The sequence below is a fragment of the Panthera pardus genome, unplaced genomic scaffold (genome assembly GCF_024362965.1).
Source record: "Panthera pardus isolate Hobbes unplaced genomic scaffold, ASM2436296v1 HiC_scaffold_16, whole genome shotgun sequence".
Taxonomy (NCBI): Eukaryota; Metazoa; Chordata; class Mammalia; order Carnivora; family Felidae; genus Panthera; species Panthera pardus.
In genome coordinates, this window is record NW_026526721.1 from 56699400 (window position 1) to 56720622 (window position 21223).

Below are 21223 nucleotides of genomic sequence, written 5' to 3' on the forward strand. Positions count from 1 at the left end.
GACCAGTAAACCAACAAGTAGATTAAATCACTACAGAACAAGTCCAGAGATGTGCTGGGCTTTTTATGGGAGGAAAGGAGCAATATTGTGAAAGAACTGTAGGGCCTAGAAAATATGTGATAGCAGAATTCAGGAGGAACCATATAGAACTGGATTCTGTGGATGTTGGATGTTGGTTCTTTATCCAGCAGAATATCCCATTGGTCCACTATACTGGTGGCGTCATACTAATAACACCAGATAAACAACAAATGTCAGATATGTTGGAGGCCGTAGAAAGACTCATGAACTTCAGAGGGTGAGATATTAAGATGTTATTACATTAATAAAATTTTCAGGAATCCAGTGGTTTGTGGCACTCTAAAACATACTTTCCAAAGAAAAGGATAATTGATGCATCTCACACCTCCTACCATAAAGAAGGAGCTGTCATGATTGGTGGACCACACCTGGAGGACTGCTCTGGCTATTATTATACAGAGTGACATGAAAAGCTGCAAAGTTTGAGTAACAAATAGGAAAAGGCTCTGTAGCAGGTCAAGATTTCGAGATTTTGGTGTAAGTGGCACTAATGTTTGGGCCATTTAATCTGCAAGACCCTGTGGTCTTAGGTCTATATGTAATAAGAAAAGATCCTATGTAGGTTTTATGTAAATACCAATGGGAGAATTACAACACAGTGCTCTGGGGTTCTGGAGCAAGGTTATGCCATCTGCAGAGGAGAATTAAACATTTTCCAAATAGCAGTTCTGGTGTGATACTGTCCTGCTAGAGACACATTATAAGATACCAAATGATATGTAGCTAGAAATGCCAATGAAAGCTGGATTCTGTCAACCACACCACTATTTGAGGGCTTACAGAAAAGGCAAGGGTAGAATCATGGAATCTAGTTAGGAAACTATTATTACAATTCAGAGATAGAACTGGTGACGTTAAGAAGTACTCAGATTCTAGATATATCGTGAAGACAGAGTTGACGGCACACGTTGGTAGACTGGATGTGGAGTGTGATGGAAAACAGAGGAACTAGAAAAGACTAAAAGGTTTAGGGCCTGAGCAAAAGGGGAAAACAATGGATTGACCATGTACCGAAATGTCAAAAACTATAAAAGGATATTTAAGAAGGACCAGCACCATGTGGGGTTGAAGCTATCCAAAGCTCAGTTTTGGACATTTTAAATTTGCGATCATCTTAGCCATCCAAGTAGGGATGTGATATAGTCAGTTGATATACAAGTTTCCATTTCAGAAGAGAGGTCCAAGCCAGAAAAATACATTTGGGAATCATTACCATATAGTTGATATTTAAAGCCATAAGTCTATATGAAATCCTTAGAGGAGGATGTGTAGGTAGAAGAAACGGTCAATGACTGAATGCTGGAACACTCTCCTATTTAGAGGCCAGGGAGATGAGCAGGGGCCAGCAACAGAGCCATGATAGCATAGCCAAAGATGAGAGGAAGACAACCAGTCAAATGTTTTATATTGGAAGCAAAGTAAGGAAAGCATTTCAAGAAGAGAGTGATGAACACTATGTCAGAGGCAGCTACTGATTAAGATGACCCTATTGCATTGTTGTTTCTTTTTTTTTTTAATGTTTTATTTTATTTTTGAGACAGAGAGAGACAGAGCATGAGCGGGGGAGGGTTAGAGAGAGAGGGAGACACAGAATCCGAAGCAGTCTCCAGGCTCTGAGCTGTCAGCACAGAGCCTCATGCGGGGCTCGAACTCACAGATGGTGAGATCGTGACCTGGGCCGAAGTCGGACGCTCAACCGACTGAGCCACCCAGGCACCCCGCATTGTTGTTTCTTCAAATATGCTTCACTTTGGCATTTTCTGCTTCCACTCTTTCTTAATAGGTCCCATTTTTCCTTCTTACCATCAGTCTTTGTGTCTTTGCTGATTTCTCTTTCCTTATAGTGAGAGCTCTTCAAATATGGTAGTGGGTACTTGGCAACCCACATCCTATGAGGCAGAAAAGGTATCTTTCTAGTTTATAAACACAATCATAAGTCTTGACACAATTTGGACTCTGACCTTGTATGTTCTCCAAAGAGTTCACAGTTCTTTTTAGACATTACCTCATTAATCCCAAGATAAACTATAAGTACAGAAACTATGACATTAAAATTTATTTGGAAATACATGTGAAGAATTAATTGCCTAAAATAGGTCATCATGTAGAACATTTAAACTACACAAAATATTTATCTGTAGATACGTCTTATTTTGCTCATAAGCTTTTATACATAAACATTCATGGAAATCATATAGAACGGATCATTGAATTATTAATCCAGACAATTCAGCAAGAAAAGTAGCCAATATTTTATGCCTGACTTAAATAGGCACATCATGTCATTAACATGATCATCGTCTTCAAACCCATCATCATCGTCGTCACCATCACCATCACCCATTACAGGCCTTCATCAATGAGTGTCATTGTGCTAAGCACTTTATTATTTTAATTATCACAGACACTCTATGAAATAGGTACTAGAATTACCTGTCTCAAGGTGAGGAGTTCTAGGCCCAGAAAGTTTAAGTTGCCCAAAGTTCACACAGATAAGCGTGACGGGCATGAAATGTGTGTCTGTAAAACCTAATAATGATGATACTTAAATTTTGGTTTTAAAGGAGGAACTAAGATTATTGCCAACAGTATCATGAAAGCTGAAATAAAAAATCCAGAGGATAGTTTAAGCATAATAGGAAAAAGAGCCAAACAAAAAAAAATTAAAAGTTGGTTCTTTGGAAAAACTAATGAAATTGATAAATGTCTAGCAAGACTAAGCAAGGTAATAAAATAGACAAAATATATTTTTTATCTTTATCTATCTATCATTTATCTATTATCTATCTATCTATCTATCCATCTAAGCAAATATAAACTTAAAAAGGAAAATTGTCCCACAGCAAGAAGAGACAATTACAGAACAATCTCATGTGTTAAAATAGATGCAAAAATTCTAACAAAATAAAGATAAAATTAGTAAAATAAATGATTAAATATTCACATGTGAACTAGTGACTCTGATTCATGGTGCTTAAGTCATTTTACCCTGTTTCTGTATTACTCAAAACATTCCTTTGGTCAGCTTCTTGCTACTAAATACCATTTTGCTATGGTTTTGTTTGGTTTGTTATTTTTTTTTGTTGTTGTTCTTCAAAGCAATTCGCTAACAGTATTTCTATAGGCAATGGCAAACCACAGAATGACGCTGAGAAAGTGAGTAACTTGACCACATTTGAGCTTTACCAGGATTATTTTGTTGTTGGAATGCAGAATACATTACACTGGAAGAAAACATACTGGAACCAATTAGGATGCTCTTTCAAGGCAAAGGTAATGCATACATGGACGCCTGTACTGTATGTGACTAAGCTGAAATAAGGCTCATGCTGTAGTTTGAACTATTTAGTTAAAATTAAGGCTTTCCAGCATACTGCAGGTATTTCTAACAGACATATGAAAATAAACTCAATGCCTCAAATTAGAGAAACTGAATAAGTAAATAACATTTAATCACTTGGTTTTTTAGAACAATATAAATTGTGCTTAAAATTATTAGATATAATTACCAGGTGAGTACAGTTAGATACACAAGTACAAAATAATTATTTAATGTTCTGCTATATGGTAAAATGACTAGTCATACAATGTGTGGAAAGATACAGTAAAAAAAATTTACATCTATATAAATATAAAACAGATATAAGAAAATATTAAAATTAGTAAAAATATAGGTTTTAACACAATTTAAATGAAAGTACAAATCCTTATATAAATAAAAGCAAACTCTCTTACTAACTAAAGAACATAAAGTGATTTTAATGAGCAGAAACAATTGAAGTATTTTTGATAGAAATTTTCTTTAAGAATGAATGTTTGTTTTGGTAGCAGCATAAACAAATGAGCTGTTGTATATAAAAGTCTATTTCACTTAAAAAAATAAATATCATATTTATGGTTCAAAAGAACAAAAATCAAATATTCCCCTTATTAAAAGTTATCTGTGTGTATTTTTCAGTTAATATCTATATTATGTATTTATTATTTTTAAAACTTTAGATTCATTGTTTTGATGACTTCCATGGTCATTAATACTTTAACTAACTGATAGAATTGAAGTTGACTAAGATCTTGTCTGCTGCATGGAAGGGTCAGACACACCTGTCGTCAAACCCTTATAGTCCCATTAATGAGCTGAATGGCCATGAGTAATGCTGTGGCTTGAAATGTGTCCTCTAAAAAGGTATGTTGGTGTTCTAACCTCTGACATCTCTGAATGTGACCTTATTTGGAAATCAGGTCTTTGCAAATGTAATTAAGTTAAGACGAGGTCATTAGGGTGGTCCCCAATCCGGTATGACTGTAGTCCTAAAAAAAGACACAGACAGACATACAAAAAAAGAATATCGTGTGATGGCAGAGACAAGGATGGGAGTGATGCCCTTACAAGCCACAAAATACCAAGGTCAGCCAGCAACACCAAAAGCTAAGAGGAAGGCATGAAGCAGATTCTCCCCTAAAGCTTTCAGAAGCAGCATGGGCCTACAGACACCTCAATTTATTGCGAGAGAATATATTCACTACTTAAAGTAACCCAGCTCATGGTAATTGTCAAACAGCCTGAGGAAATTAATACATGTAAATGTGTTTTTTTTTTTAAGTTTATGTATTGATTTTTGAGAGAGAGAGTGAGAGAGAGATAGAGAGAGAGAGAGAGACAGAGGGAGAGAGAGAGAGAGAGAGAGAGAGAGAGAGAGAGAGAGAGAGAGAATCCCTAGCAGGCTCCACGCTCAGCACGGAGCCCAAATTTTTATTTAAGTTTTATTTAAGTTTAAGGTTTCCCGTCCTTCAGATAGATATAATAATTGTCTTTAAGGGCTTAATTTCTTTGTGGTCTGAGGTTCCTCATCTGTAAAATAGGAATAATTATAGCATCCACATCATAATGTTGCAAGGATTAAATGAGAGTTACATTGTAAAGCACAAACTCCTGTACCTGAAACATAGGAAATGGTTCATAAGTGTTTGCCATTTGATTATTATATCTGATAATTCTTGTAGTATGCTGAACACAGTGCTTACACTTGTTAAGTATTATGTATTATTCTGTATAAATAAGATATATAAAATACAAGGTTACAAGGTGCCTCAAACATAGCAGGCCTTCAATAAATTTGTGCCAATATAATGAATTTACTTTTTAACTAAAGTAATTAATTTATTTTTATTATTTAATTTTTGAAGAAGATGTAAATTAATCTTTAATAAGCTAAAATAATTGTTTCAAATGGACTAGTTTATGCCTTGATGAACTCTAAGGTCTGTGTGAAGTCTGAATTTAGAATGAGCAACAGACAAATACTCCTAAAAGAATAGATATACTATTTGGAAAACAAAAAACAAAAACTAAGAGTATACCAAAAGACATCAATTCCATAATTTAAATAACTATTGTGATTATGAAAGAGATTGCCCTACTTATAGAAAACATGCATTGAAGTATTTATGGGGAAAGGGATCATATTATGCAACTACTTTGAACTAACTTAGTAAAATATTCTCTATCCCCCTACTATATTTAAATAGAGATGGATAAGAAAGTGGGTAAAATATTAATAATATAGGAAGTCTAGGGAAAGTCTACAAGAAAGAAGAATTTTTAGTATTTTTGCAATTATGCTGTTAGGATAAAATTATTCCCAAATAAAAATTTAGAAAACTAGAGAGAATAAAACACATAGAAATTTAATATAAATTTCAAACTAACTGACTAGTCATTTAGCTCATCAAGTTATTTTTGATGAATGACTTAAAGCATGATTAAAATAGAATCTAGCTTGAATATTTTGAGACTAAATGGGAAACAGGAAGTACAGATACTTTGCAAATACCTATACTTAAACACAATTAGTTCAGAAAGTGATGAGCATTTCTTCACATTTTTCCTTTCATTCCAAACAATGGAACACATATAAACACAAAGGAAGTAATAGGTTTTTAAAAATTAATTGTTATGACCATTATTTCATTTCACCCACACAAAATCACCTGACTTGTTACCTCTCATAGTTCTATGGAGAGGTGAACATGGGAATGTATACCGGCAAATATTACTATATTATTTTAAGGAGCCACAACGCTGAAGAACATTGCTTTGAGTCTTTTGTTTCCATCAACAGAGTTGCCTGATGGGTTATTTTATAACCTTTTATAAAGAAAATTTTTCCACTTGTCTTACAAATACAGTAAGTATCAAATTGGAAAACTGCCAAATTGACTCTAATTTAAGCTTTGATATTACCAATGAATCTCTTAGTAAGTATCATAAATCATCCTGTGGAAATATCAATGCATCCCAAAGCCAGACCAAAACAATTTCAGATCCAAAGGATCACAATGCCATATCAAACAAAAAGTTTAATCAGTCAGTAGATCAGAGCAAGCTTCAGTTATCTTCAGATAGACTCAACTACATTTTTAAAAATAAGTACATTAGCCTTCATTCATCTGCAGGGTAAGTTTTCCATCATTAGTACACATATGTTCCCATTTATTAAGAAATATCATTGTGACCAATACATGTGTCTTTTATACAGTGTCACTCATGTAAACACTCATCATAAACTGAGATCAAAACTTCCAATTTATGTTATAAGGAAGGAGGGAGCCTCTGCAGTGACAGTGTAGTTAACTGGTGGTGAAACTATTCAGGAAGCTAGGATCTTTTTCCCTAAGCAACAGTGAAACACCTTCATTCAAGTAAATTAGTACTCCTTGTTTTTAGGTTTTTAAATTTATTTTGAGACAGACAGAGACAGTACGAGCAGCGGGGGGGTGGTGCAGAGAATGAGGGAGACAGAGAATCCCAAGCAGGCTCCACACTGCCATCTGTGGAGCCCAACATGAGGCTCAAGCCCACGAACATTGAGATCATGACCTGAGCTGAAACCAAGAGTTGGACGTTTAACTGACTGAGCCACCCAGGCCTCCCAAGTAAATTAATACCCTTATCTCAACTGATTTGTTTGGCTAGAAGCGTAAGAGGAGGAATTGTAAAATAAATTTAAAAGTTAGCGACTGTATTATTATTTATTTCTGAATGATTTGCCACCCCAGAACTTAGTGGTTTAAAATAGCCATTTATTTGTTCATAGTACTGGGGATTGGCAACGTAGGCAGGGCTTAGCTGGCATGGTTCATCTCTGCTTCTTATGGCATCAGCTGGACTCATTCATGCTGTTGTGGTCAGCTGGAAGCTCAGCTGGTTGGCCCTGGAGGGCTTCAGTTACATTCTTGGCAACTGGCTGGGGCTGCCAGCCAGGGCATCTCAGTTTTCTCCATATGGCATCGCCAGCAGGCTATCCCAGGCTTTCATGTATAGTATCTGGTTTCTAAGAGGGAAGAACACAGGCTGGACATCCTCTTGAGTTCCGGACTTGGAAGTCATACCATGTTACTCTACCACTCTGTTAGTCAAAGCAAGTCACAAAGCCAGTGCCTAACAAAGAGAGTGGAAATAGACTCCATCTCTTTATGAGAGGAATTGCCAACGTCCTATTGAAATAAAAGGCATTTAATAGAGATGAGAGAAATTGTTGCAGCCATCTTTGCAAACAGTCTATCATATTTGCATGTAAGTACTAGAATTTCTCCTTCCTTAAAAAAATAGCCCTAATACTGATTGTGCAAGATTTTCAACAAACGATTCCCTCTCCTTCACAGTTATTGTTTCTAACAGATTCATTTTATTTTTAAAAAAAATTTTTTTAATGTTTATTTGTTTTTGAGACAGAGAGAGACAGAGCATGAATGGGGGAGGGGCAGAGAGAGAGGGAGACACAGAATCGGAAGCAGGCTCCAGGCTCTGAGCCATCAGCCCAGAGCCTGACGCGGGGCTCGAACTCACGAACCGTGAGATCGTGACCTGAGCCGAAGTCGGACGCTCAACCGACTGAGCCACCCAGGCACCCCCTAACAGATTCATTTTAAATGCTTTCAAATAATTGTCTTGAATCCAGACTACTTGCTTTATATGCCTTTCAAAAACGCGTATAGTAATTCACTTCTAGCTCCGAATAACCCACTGTTTGTCTTCTCACAAAGAGTAAATGCTGGTGTGTATGGATCTGTTTGTACAGCATCTGCACTCTGTCACTTGTAAAAATCCTAATATTTATCCCTTCTTTCCCTGAATTTTTGAAATCCCATTTTTCTTTTTAAATTCATCTCTCCTATTTCACATTGCCTGGATATTTTACGTGTATCCCATTATGACAAGTGTATTTTATAAAAGAAGTCGCAATATAGGAACATCCTTTCAGTGGTCTTTTTGACACACAAACTGAAATCAGAGTGGAGGGCTCCTTGGGAACAACGGGATGGTGAGTGACCTTTCTCTTCTTATTTCATTTATTTTATGAGTGGTCTCATTGATGTATACCAGGAGTAGGAATGTGAAACAAATTAAATAACATGTAGCCAGAGGAATTCAAGCTGAGATCTAAAAACTTTATCAAACAAAGACTTCATAACTGAGATCTTAGGAGAGAAACTCTGGAGCTAGAATAGCAATCTCCCCCAAACTCGGGCACAGGGCAGATTTTCTGTGAGTCTTCATTTGTGAAGATCTGGATTTCAGCCTGCACTGTCACTTATAACCACAGGCATGAAGCACGTCCTGCTGGAGAACGGCTACAAAGCGGATGGCACAAATGTGTGGTTTCAGGAAATATAGCAGCTTTCAGAGATCGGTCATTACTTTCTTTCTTCTCACTTCTATCCTGCAAACCTACAAACACTGCAGGTTCGTCCATCTGCTAGGGTAGTAATATTATTTAGGGTATTAGTTCAGCTGATTTAATAGTGATTTATACCAAGACAGAAAGTGTATTTCATCCTCAGAGAAACGTCTGAGATGGAGGGCAGTTCTGTTCTGTGATCTGGCCCTGAGATGTGGAAAACTTCCCTCTCGTCATTCCACGAAAATTTTGCCTGCTCTGAGCTGACTCCCCATGACTTAGTTCAGCCCTGGGGAACCAGAAAGAGAAGGTGGAGGGCAAGTAGCTTCTTTTTAGGGACATAGCCCAGAAATTGCACACGTCACTTGGTGTGCATGTCATTTGCCAGAATTAAGTCAGATGATCACATCTAATTCCAAGGAAGGATGAGAAATATAGTCCCTACCTGAATAGCCAACACTAAGCAATAGCTTGGCAGAGGAGTTTCTGTCACTGAAGAAAACAAGGGGACACATATATTCTGGAGGACAGTTAACCATCTCAGCACGTTATTAAAGCCAAGTTGCAAATGTAACAAGTAGTCACCTCCAGAAGACAGTTTCCCATTATATATTTAAAACCTTAAATATGTATGTACACCTCAACACAATAATTATACCATTAGGAGTAGTACAAGAACAAAATCTGTGGATATGCCCAAAGATTTTACTATAATTATCATTGCAGAATTAATAATATGAAGGGAAAAAAAAAACTCTTGGACTCCAACAACAGGTGATGGATTAATACAGGTTAAGAGCAATGTTAAAATGTAGGTTTGCCCACTGGAGTAGTTACATTATTAAGAATATTGGATCATCTGATTCCACAAAGACTCAAGTAACATGGACTGCATGGGAAAAAATTTACAGTGTGTTTATTATTAAGTGAAAATAATGTGGGTATAACATAAATATGGTTTCATTTAATATCATCTTATCATTAATATATATAATCTTGCATTCTTTTTTTAGTTTTTGTTTAAATTCCAATTAATTAGCAGACCGTGTAATACTAAGTTCAAGTGTACAATTTAGTGATTCAACACACACAATACCCAGTGCTCATCACAACAGGGGCACTTCTTTATCCCCATCACCCATTTAACACATCCCCCCCCACCCACCTACCCTCTGGCAACCATCAATTTGTTCTCTGTAGTTAAGAGTCTGTTTCTTGGTTTGCCTCTTTTTTCCCCTATGATCATTTGTTTTGTTTCTTAAATTCCACATATAAGTGAAACCATATGTTATTTGTTTTTCTCTGACTTATTTCACTTAGTACAATACTCTTTAGCTCCATCCATGTTGTTGCATATAGTAAGATTTCAGTTTTGATGGCTGAGTAATATTCTACCATATCTTCTTTATCCATACATCAGTCGATGGACATTTAGGCTCTTCCCATAATTTGGCTATTCTTTTTTAATTCTATAATTATCTTAATGTTATAAAGTGAAAATATCAAAAGGATATTAACGCAAAACACAGAATTCTAGTACCCTACCAATCTGACTTTTAAGCAAGTAGTCCTTTATCTTGGCTATACTTTGATTCAGTGTGGCATTAGTCACTAAGGGATCACCGCACTCCATTTTCCTCGGAACTTTTTTTGGTTGGATTGTGCCACGACAGGAGAAGGAATATGTTTTGGCTGCTGCAATGTCCTCAAAAGCAGCAGATTTCAGAATGCAATCGATCCACCTGGAAATCTGGAATCCACATAAATTGGTTCAGGGATGCTTACCCCTTTCTTGGGGGGTCTTATCCTTTAGTGTAGGCCTCCCTCAGGTATTAGCTACATTTTTTTTTAAAGGCAGCAAAGAGTTAAAATATGTATTGGCTTGAAATAGGGCAACAATAAACACATCACCTCACCCCCTAAATCTGATTTAAATGGGAAAATATCACAGAATCAGAGCTTCGTAAAACAGCCAGTTAAGAGAGTTGCCAGGAAAGGATTTAAAAAAAAAATCTGCTTGTTAAAAAGATCTGGCCAGAATTGCAGTAGTGACTTTTCTGGCTGGGTTCTCTCAGTGTACACAATGGCAGAACCCTGTGATACCCATTTATATGACCATTGGGTTTCATTAAAGGGCTGGAGGTGTAATCTCCTAATAGATTTGTTTCTTTACCAACTGCTTAATGATGATAACTTCATCATGTTAGCAAACTGGATTACATATGTTTTCCTTTCATTCACCAGGGCCTAACTGGTAAATAGGCTGTCAACATTTCTATTTCAACCATAGTGTTTCAAGGGAATATGATTTGACTGAAAATCAGCCGCATACATCCACTTACTCAAAATTATTTTTATGTTTTCAAATCAAATAGTTCTGTAGCAGTTTAACCTTTCTTAAGGAAAGGAGGACAAATTTGGCCCACGTCTGCATCCACCAGTAGGGTTATTTTTTCTTCCTCAAATATTCTTGGAAGCTCCAATTAGTATTTTAGATTTTCTATGAATTGTTAATGATTGAGAGTCTATTTTGCATGGCACCCAGTTGGCAGCTAAGACCCTCCAACTAGATTTTCTCTATTCCTGCTGAGAGTGTAATAGTCAGGTCAGGGTCATGCTTGAATGGCTCTCTCCCTTAGAATAAATTATAGTTGTACATTTTTAGGAAAATTTAACTAAACGAAATCTCGCTTTACTTTTAAGTGTCCTAAAATAACTGTTCTAACATTCCCCCACCAAGATCACTTAGTATTGTCTTGTACATACTTTTGGATTAGCAGTTTGAGGAAGATCCAAAATGTCAACCAAAATGGAAGAACCAACGTCTGGTAATTCTCAGCTTCTTTAGAAATACTATGAGCTTAGTGGGTGGAAAAACATATTGAGGGATAATAATGATTTTTAAAAAGTAAACAAAAGGATCTATTAATTTTTTATTAAACTTTGACTTGGAGTTGTAGTTTTTTTTTCTTTGATATATGTTGTTAAAATGAGCTTCTTTTAATCTACACTTTTGATCAAAATTCTTTGGCAATTCAGCACATTTGTATGATGGATAAATTTCCCCCATGAAAATATTGAGCTACAATATGCAAGGTCATTTAAATTAAAAATATAATTAAAAAGATGTTGATTTAACAGAATATAAAAGAAGAATTGTTTTGCCTTCTCAATAGATGGAGAAAATTCACTTGATAAAACATAAATTCTTGATTTTTAAAAAATATACCAAAGTCAGAAGGAAGGAATGAAGAATACCTGTTAAAAACCAACAGGGTTGAATCACAATGTGAAAGCACTTAATGCCACTGAACTGTACACTTGAAAATGGTTAAAATCATAAATTTTACGTTATGTATATTTTAACACAATAGAAAAATATGCAAATTTTTAAGAGAATAGTGTGGGAAAATGCAAATAAGTATCTCGGTAACATATACTTAAATACTGAAAAACTATTTTGAATAGTTTGACAAAAATCCAAGCATTTCTTTTTTTCTTTTTAAAAAAATTTTTTTACATTTATTTATTTTTGAGAGACAGAGAGAGACAGAGCACAAGTGGGGGAGGGGCAGAGAGAGAGAGAAGGAGACACAGCATCTGAAGCAGGCTCCAGGCTCTGAGCTTTCAGCACAGAGCCCAACGTGGGGCTCGAACTCACACACTGTGAGATCATGACCTGAGCCGAAGTCAGACTCTTAACCGACTGAGCCACCCAGGTGCCCCAAAACTCCAAGCATTTATACTATCATGTTTAATCACGATATCATGACCGCTCTTGGTTTCTAGACATGGTACCAAGAACTTCATATTATTTCATTTAATTTTTACAATTCTGTGAGATCAAAATTATTATTTGCATTTTATAGATGAAGTACCTGAGATTCAAGGAATTTAAATTATTTGCCCAATGCCACACAGCTAGATGGTCCATCTGAAAATAGCTTGACAAGGGGAATTCAGGTGTGTGGAGCTGAACTACACAAGAGTGAGTCCTGGCTTCACCAGTTAATATTGACAGTTAATATTGACTGACCTGTTGTGGTGAGTGAATTTGCCCATCTGAAAAGTGGGATAATAAGACCTACCCAGGAGGTTGTTAAGAAAGACAAAGCACTTGGAATTATACCTGGTAGATAGTAGGTACTTGTTAAATATTTGTGATGATTGTTGTTTGCCAGGCAGCAAACAAACAGAAAGCCAGAAAACATCTGACTCTGCAACTGATGTTTGTGGCACTTTTGCTCTAATGCCTCCTGTGGTTACACTCATTAAATTTCTCTAGACTGAAGACAAAAGGAAAAATCTTTAATAATTGAAACAAAATTTGGTCCCCCAAAAGATGAGTCTATAGCCTAATTCTTGGAACCAGTGAATATTACCTTAGTTGGAGACAAGGTCTTTGCAGATAAAATCAAGTTAAGGATTTGAGATAAAGAAATTATCGTGGATTAGTCAATGGGTGCTAAATCCAATGATTTATAAGATATTATAAGGATAAGAGTATCCTTTAAAGAGCTACATAGGAGAGATTTGACAGAGAAAAGAGGAGGAAACAATGAGGCCAGGAGGCAGAGATTAGAACAGTGCTGAGAAAAGGCACAGATTGCCTGGAACCACCAAGATCTGGAAGACGTAGGGAACAGAATCATCCCTCAAGCCTTTAGAGGAAGCACGGCCCTGACATGACTTCCAAACTGAGAATAACTTCTGTTGTTTTACCAAAACAGCAAAACAAAACAAAACAAAACAAAACAAAACAAAACAAAACAAATAAAAAACACAATGGGAAGTATCAAATTTTGTGGTGAAAATTTAGAGGCATGATCATTAAGGCAAAGAAAAGACAAGAATGCCTGCATGCCTGCTGTCACTATTTCTACTCAAGTTTAGTACTGGAAGTCTTAACTAACCCAAGAAAGCCACAAAAATCAGGAAAGAGACATAAAACTGTCCTTGTTTGGAATCAATGAGGAAAAGATGTCACAATAATCACAATTCATCATTCTTTCTAGTGAACTGGGGATCCATGGTGCCATTTCTTAAAACTGTTAATGCTAGAATACCTAGGAATCCTTGGAGACCACAAACTTTGTCTTAATTTTTCACTTCTTTCTGCTTCCCTTTCTCCTGCTCTACCCCATCTGTGTGCTCCCTGTCAGTCACCTCACTCTGACCGCTGTTCCCCTGACTGAAGAGAATTGTCAAGTTCTATGATGATCAGAATTGGCATTCTTCTGTTAGATTATTATACTTGATGGACATAGGAATGGTTGATTTAATTTACTATGTCATTGCAGGAAATACAAGTACATTAAATCAACACTTCACTCTGCTAAAAGTAATTTATTTTTAAAATATGATATGTTTATGACCTCAAAATCAAAGGCATATTTATATCCCCATTTCAATCAAATTACAACATGACACATCTTTTCAGCAGATGAGGTGACCAAAAAACAAGTCTAAGTCAACAATTTGGAAAAAAATAAAATGAAAATTGAGCTTGGAGTAATAACTTGGAAACTGGATGTTTCCATACTCTTTCCTTACTGTCCTTACACTTTAAATAGAGAGAAGGACTCAGTATGTATTTATATGTACATGATACTTTGGGATACTTTGGATATGTCCAAGTATGACCATATTGTCCAGGGATTTGATAATTGGTAGAAATAATTGGTAACTTGGACAATACATTACACTTAATATACATATAATATACGTCTTATATATATAATAATGTACATATAATATACAACTTACCTATTTAATATTCATTTATATATATATACAATATATTACATTGTTTATTTATATATATAATGGAATATTGTTAAGCCATAAAAAGAATAAAATCTTGCCATTTGCAATGACATGGGTGGAGCTAGAGAGTATAATGCTAAGTGAAATAAGCCAATCAGAGAAAGATAAATACCATAGACTTCACTCATGTGAGGAATTTAAGAAACAAAACAAATAAGCAAAGGAAAAAGAAAAAAAGAGAAAGAGACAAACCAGGAAACAGACTCTTTTTTAAAAAACTTTATTTTTTATTTTAGAGAGAGAGTGTGTGTGTGTGTGTGTGTGTGTGTGTGTGTGTGTTTGAGTGGGGGAGGGGCAAAAGGAGAGAGAGAATCCCAAGCAGGCTCCATGCTCAGCATAGAGCCCGAGGCAGGACACAATCCCATGACCCTGGGATCATGACCTGAAATGAAGTGAAGAGCTAGATGTTGAACTGACTGAGCCACCCAGGCACCCATACAGACTCTTAACTATAGAGAAAAAAACAGATAGTTACCAGAGCAGAGGTGAGTGGGGGAATGGATGAAATAGGTGATGGATTTTAAAGAGTACCCTTATCATGATGAGCACTGAGTAATGTATAGAATTGTTGAATCACTATATTGTATGCCTGAAACTAATATAACACTGTATGTTAACAGCCTATTGGAATTAAAATTAAAAACTTAATAAAAAAATAAAGTTAGTGGTCTGACACACTTAGAAATATCCCATTCAGACAATTTACTCTAATCATGTGATAGGCATTCAATGTGTTTTTGTTGATTGATTCTAAATTGGAGTCAACTTATTTCAAATTATCTCTCTGCCTGGAGAGCTTCATGTGAGATTCAATACTACAGATTTTTCAGTTTCCCTATTTAGTCACAGCATTGCCTGTGATTCCTATTATCTAATTAAGTACCCTTGAGCCAGAACAAATGCACTCTTTGTTTTGAAGGCATGACCATGCTGCTTGCTGAGCTCTAGGAATAAAGCATCTTAAAATTGCTGTCATTTTAGTTTGGAAGCTAATGACAACCAATGAAAAATAACCCATCAAGTATATGTCACCATCTTTGCAATCTGCCTGTACTTTCTTAAAGATCAAAATCTACAATTTTGTTGTAAACTTTACTTTCCCACCTTAATGTGGATTATTTCTGGCATTTGATCTTTTCCTTTATAAAAGCGTTGATATATAACCATGATAGCCCAATTAATGTTGGTTTAATTGGATTATATGGATTGAGTTGAATTTTCTATATTAAGTGTGTCTCACTAACATAGATGAACATATGGAGAGAAGGCAGGAAATGGCTACATGCTTAGGGACCTAACAGGCACATGTAGAGTCATGGCATTGCACGTGTATGGTGGGAGAAGCCCTTGCCACGAAGAACCTGAGTTACTCTATATTTCATAAGGCTTCGCCAAGTGCACCTGGAAAATTGGCCGTACTAGATGCCAAAATGCTGCAACCATTCTTACAAGGGAATGAAAGAAGTTTAATTATAAGAAAATGATGCGACTTCAACTCCATTTCTCTTGAATATTTTCAACAAGCCTGCCACCCTTAATTCTCTCAAAGATAATAAAAAGTAAGGTAGGAAAGTACCTGTACCTGGTCTAATAAGACTTCTTGTGCCACCTTATAAACTGGATTCTATGGCTTTATTTGCTCTAGGGTTAGATGCAAAGGCTTGACTTCCTACAAGTTGACCATTTTAGGGTCTTCTCATTGCTAGTGACTTTATTACTGAGCCCCTTGGAAAAAAATCTTTATAAGATATTCTACATACATTTTTTGACCCTGAAAGAAAAATCTTCATCATTTCTTTTTAGCATCACCTCCAGTTTTTTCTCCCCCACTTCCTCCAAAGTCTTCCTGCCAATATTAAAAAACAAACAGAAAGGCTGTCTATGATGTTTATTCTTAAGCATGGTTAGCATACCAAATATAGGGCATAAATACAGGGTATAAATATATGAACACACTGGACATAGAGAATCTCCAACTATCACTGTGAATTAGCAACAACAATAACAACAAAAACCCCTTATTAAGCCTTTATTCTGAGCTAGCCATTGTTGACAGTGAGTTGAAACTTATATGGAACTTTAAATGGAATTTGGAACCTTAAAAATGTTATCCTCAAATTTGTGCTAATGTTTACTAAAAGATAATACTATGAGTCAAAATTAATTTTTGACTACAACCAGTCAGCACAGTGTAGTAGCAAGAGGGTCTGAGCCACCTGCACTAAATAAAAGCTATGCCTTCTCATGCACAACTCTCGGAGTCTTGGTTTCCTCGCATGGAAACTGAAAAAGCTCACCCTACCTGGCAAGGTTGTTGTAAAGGTAAAAAAGACCATAGATGATATGTAATACATCTACCTGATATTACTAATTAAATTAATTTTAAAGTAAATAAAAATAAATACTCACGTATTGTTAAATTGAGAAAATATAGGCAAGTCATTCATAGAATTTACCATGCTTCCCACTGGGATTTCACATAAAGGACCCCCAAGGTCATCCTTCTGGAGAACATGTTACCCTCATACTGTTTCTCTTCACATACTCTTCCTCTTTACTCTTTACTCTCAGTGGTCATTAGGACCATCACTGTCCATATTTTCTATTACCAATACTTTTAGTTACCACCACAAACAGTTTACAACAGGGAGGCTTTAAGGACAACATAGAGAACATTCATTGTAGGCTTGTTATGTACCAGGAACCATTATCAGTTGCTTACTGTTTATATAGCATAGATACATTTATAAGTATAGATATTTTTATAGCATAGATATATTTATAGACAAAGGTGTTTTAAGAATGACACTAAAAATTCTGTAATGGCCATAGACTCATGAAACATTATCTCAAAGTTATACTTGAAGAGATGGGAGATGAATTGATAGGGAGAGATGAAATAGTTCCCCATGCCCAAAGAACATAAGCTGGGCAATTTACAGATTTATTCACCAGATCTTATGTGTGCGTGCAGAGCCAACTCCTATTTATGAATAGTGCCTTGCCTAGCATGTGCTATAAAGAACTCCATGAATATTTATAAATTAAAAAGATAAATAGAGACTGATCATTAGATTCTGAATGAAGGTTTATAGACTTGCACTAAAATAGGATTTGTATGTATGCAGCAAGCAGAAATTAAAATTTTTCTGTAGGAATCCAAATGTTAGTGACACTAGAACCCACTCACACTGTCTGCCCTTCTGCTTGGACTTAGTCTGGGACAGGAATTGCACACAGTGGGTGTTGAATGGAAGTTCTCAGCTTTTGGGTAATTTTCGAAGGAAACAGAGAACAGCAAGGTGCAAAGTTAAAATGTTTTTATTCAGGTTTTCCTGAGGGCTTATAGAAAGGTCACATTCACTTGGAAGTAGTACAAGTTTCTGGAGACAATAGCTCATGTAACCATTAGGGAAAACCACATACAAAAATATATATATTAAGGATAAGAAAGTCTTGCCCATGGCAGTCCTTTCAAAATCTAATGACAAATGTCATAGTGCCTTTGGACCAGTAAAATGTGCCACATTTCAGAATGCTAGAAAAGAGGGCTTCCCTTGTAAAGTGAGTCCCAGAAGAAGGCTCTCAATCATTTACATACTTAGTCTGAGACTTTTCATCTGTAACATACACATTGGCTTCCCCAATCACTGGAGAGTGCAGATTTGCTACTGAATAACCAAAACACATTTTTATATGCCCCAAATCACTGAAACCCTCTACAAAGAAAGGCATGAATACAGGGTAAAGTTATGAGCCTGTGTTCACAAAGTGAGCCCAAGTGGTTTTGACTGTCGAGAATTAAAAAGCATGACCATCTCATCCCTGCAAACCATGAGGTTCTCGGTGCTTGTGATTCATCTAAATCAAGGGCAAAATGGAAAAGGGACTGTTTTTCCAAAGAAGCATTGCTGCCGTATCAGGAACAGCCCTACACGCAAATTCCCATAGTAGTTCTTGTTAAGGGATCACCCACGCTGCCTCATTAACTTAATTACATTAAAAAGTCACATCGAGGACGCAGATGGGGATTTTCTGTACCTCTTAAAAAGAGAGCAACTCCCACATCAGCTTTCTTCTTTGGCCTTGATCATTACTTGCCATGGAAGGGGACCCTCAGCTGGTGTAGACAGCCCTCTAAATGTAGGGAATCTCTGAAGAATCCAAAAGGCAATAATATTTGCCTCTACCCTTGTCCCTTGTCCTTAAAGCTTAGTCCCCTGGCTGTGGTTTCAGGCCCCAGAGACTCAACTTAAATTGGGCAGACTGTCTGATGAGGTGTTAAAACCTCTTCTTTCAAGATTTGTGAAGTTTAAAGATCACCTCCTAAAATGTGAAAATCTAAGAACCCCAGCAGAGACATATGAGTCTTTTGCCTATCCCTCAATCATGATTTTAAAAATCTAGAAGTAATTGCCCCCAAAAGGCTCTAGTATTAGCAAGGTCCTTCCCAGTTCATGAGCAGATGGATGCAAACACACATACACATAGGAAGCAGTAGTTGGAGTGAAAGAAATAGTTTTTTTCTAAATACTATACGGCATTTAAAATTTTTTTTTAATCTTTATTTTTGACAGAGAGATACAGACAGAACGTGAGCAGGGGAGGAACAGAGAGAGAAGGAGACACAGACTCCAAAGCAGGTTCTAGGCTCTGAGCTGTCAGCACAGAGCCCGACACGGGGCTTGAACCCAGTAGCTGCAAGATCATGACCTGAGCCGAAGTCGGGTACTGACTGAGCCACCCGGGTGCCCCAATACTACATGGCATTTTAAAGTGTTTACTCCGTTGGTAAACAAGCTAATTTTTTTAAAAACTAAGCTTGTCATTTGCTTTAAAAACGGTTTTAAAAAAGGTATTCAATGCCATGAAAAGTAAAATTACTTAGTTGGAAGGAGTAGGAAGAACATGTAGGCTGAATAAGTAATTTGGCTACTGCATATACTATATACACACACACACAAGCATGTTCATAAAATAAAAAAAAAATACTCAGTATTACAGTCCTCATTCCTATGACTGGTAACATAGTCATAGGTTCTATTTATAACAACATTCTTACATTTATGCATTCCATATTGCTTTTGCCTTCAGCAAGCATCTCGGCTGCTTGTGGTTGTTTGTCTGGTGGGGTGACCCAGACCTTCATTCCTGGAATCTGGGTCATTCTGCCTGGATTGTATTATGGCTACAGGAGATCATGGGTTTTTGTTTTTGTTTTGTTTTGTGTTTTTTTTTCAGGACATACAGAGAAACTTTCAGATCATTGATGTGGAAACTAAAATGAGAATATAAGACTCTAAGATCATCATTTTCTTTATCCAGTGCCATTAGGAGTAAGCAAGCAATCTCAGGACACTTCTTAGTTTGCTAAAATTCTCTATAGTGTCAAATAGATGATCACCCAAAACTTTGCCCTACATAGGGATTTGATTAGAAGTATTCAATGGTAATATTTTTATATTCCTGTTGCAACATCATGGCATGGACTACCAGTGTACATTTTACTACTGTAAATAGAATTATTAGTGCCTTTAGGTCTAAGTCTAATTAGAGAACCAATTTCAGAAAACTCAGAACCATGTCAGAAAACTCATCCTTAAGATTCTCTTCCTCAGGAATCATTCATACTATCAAAACATTTATCAGTCAGGTTCTACATAGAAGAAACAATCCAGTAGGAGATAGATAGATAGATAGATAGATAGATAGATAATAGATGATAGATCGATCATATTCCTCCCTCACTTTATTACAGAGAAGAGGGAACAATAAAATAGTACAAGGATAAGAGCTCCAAGATTTTGAAACTTTCCCACAGGTAAACAAGTAAATTCTTTCAGAGAGGATCCAGCTAAATATTGGTAATTGAGTGAAAATTCTACAATATCACCAATCCTCAAGTACCAAAAGCAAACAAAATGAAGGTAATCAAACATTTTATTTGTTTTGTCAGTGTCTTGTATTTCTTCTATATACCAGGGAGGGTTTGATGAGTGGCCATAAATAGTCAAGATACGTACACATATCTCTATAGGAAAACTGGTAGGGGCACCTAGGTGGCTCAGTGGGTTAAGCGTCTGATTTCAACTCAGGTCATCATCTCACAATTTGTGAATTTGAGCCCTGTATTGGGCTCTCTGCTGTCAGCATAGAGTCTGCTTGGGATCCTCTGTCGCCCTCTTTCTCTGCCCCTTCCTCCTCCCCACCCTCTCTCTTTCTCAAAAATAAATAAACATTTAGGGGGCGCCTGGATGGCGCAGTCGGTTAAGCGTCCGACTTCAGCCAGGTCACGATCTCGCGGTCCGTGAGTTCGAGCCCCGCGTCAGGCTCTGGGCTGATGGCTTGGAGCCTGGAGCCTGTTTCCGATTCTGTGTCTCCCTCTCTCTCTGCCCCTCCCCCGTTCATGCTCTGTCTCTCTCTGTCCCAAAAATAAATAAAAAACGTTGAAAAAAAAAATTAAAAAAAAATAAATAAACATTTAAAAAGGGAAAAAAAAAGAAAAACTGGAAGAAGAAAGTAAAATTTCTCCCAAGAATAAAAAATCTATAAGAAATTAAATATCAATAATACTCGCTTTTACTATTAATTAGCATTTTTTGAGTATTATATTCTTGGCACTGTGCTAAGGACCATGT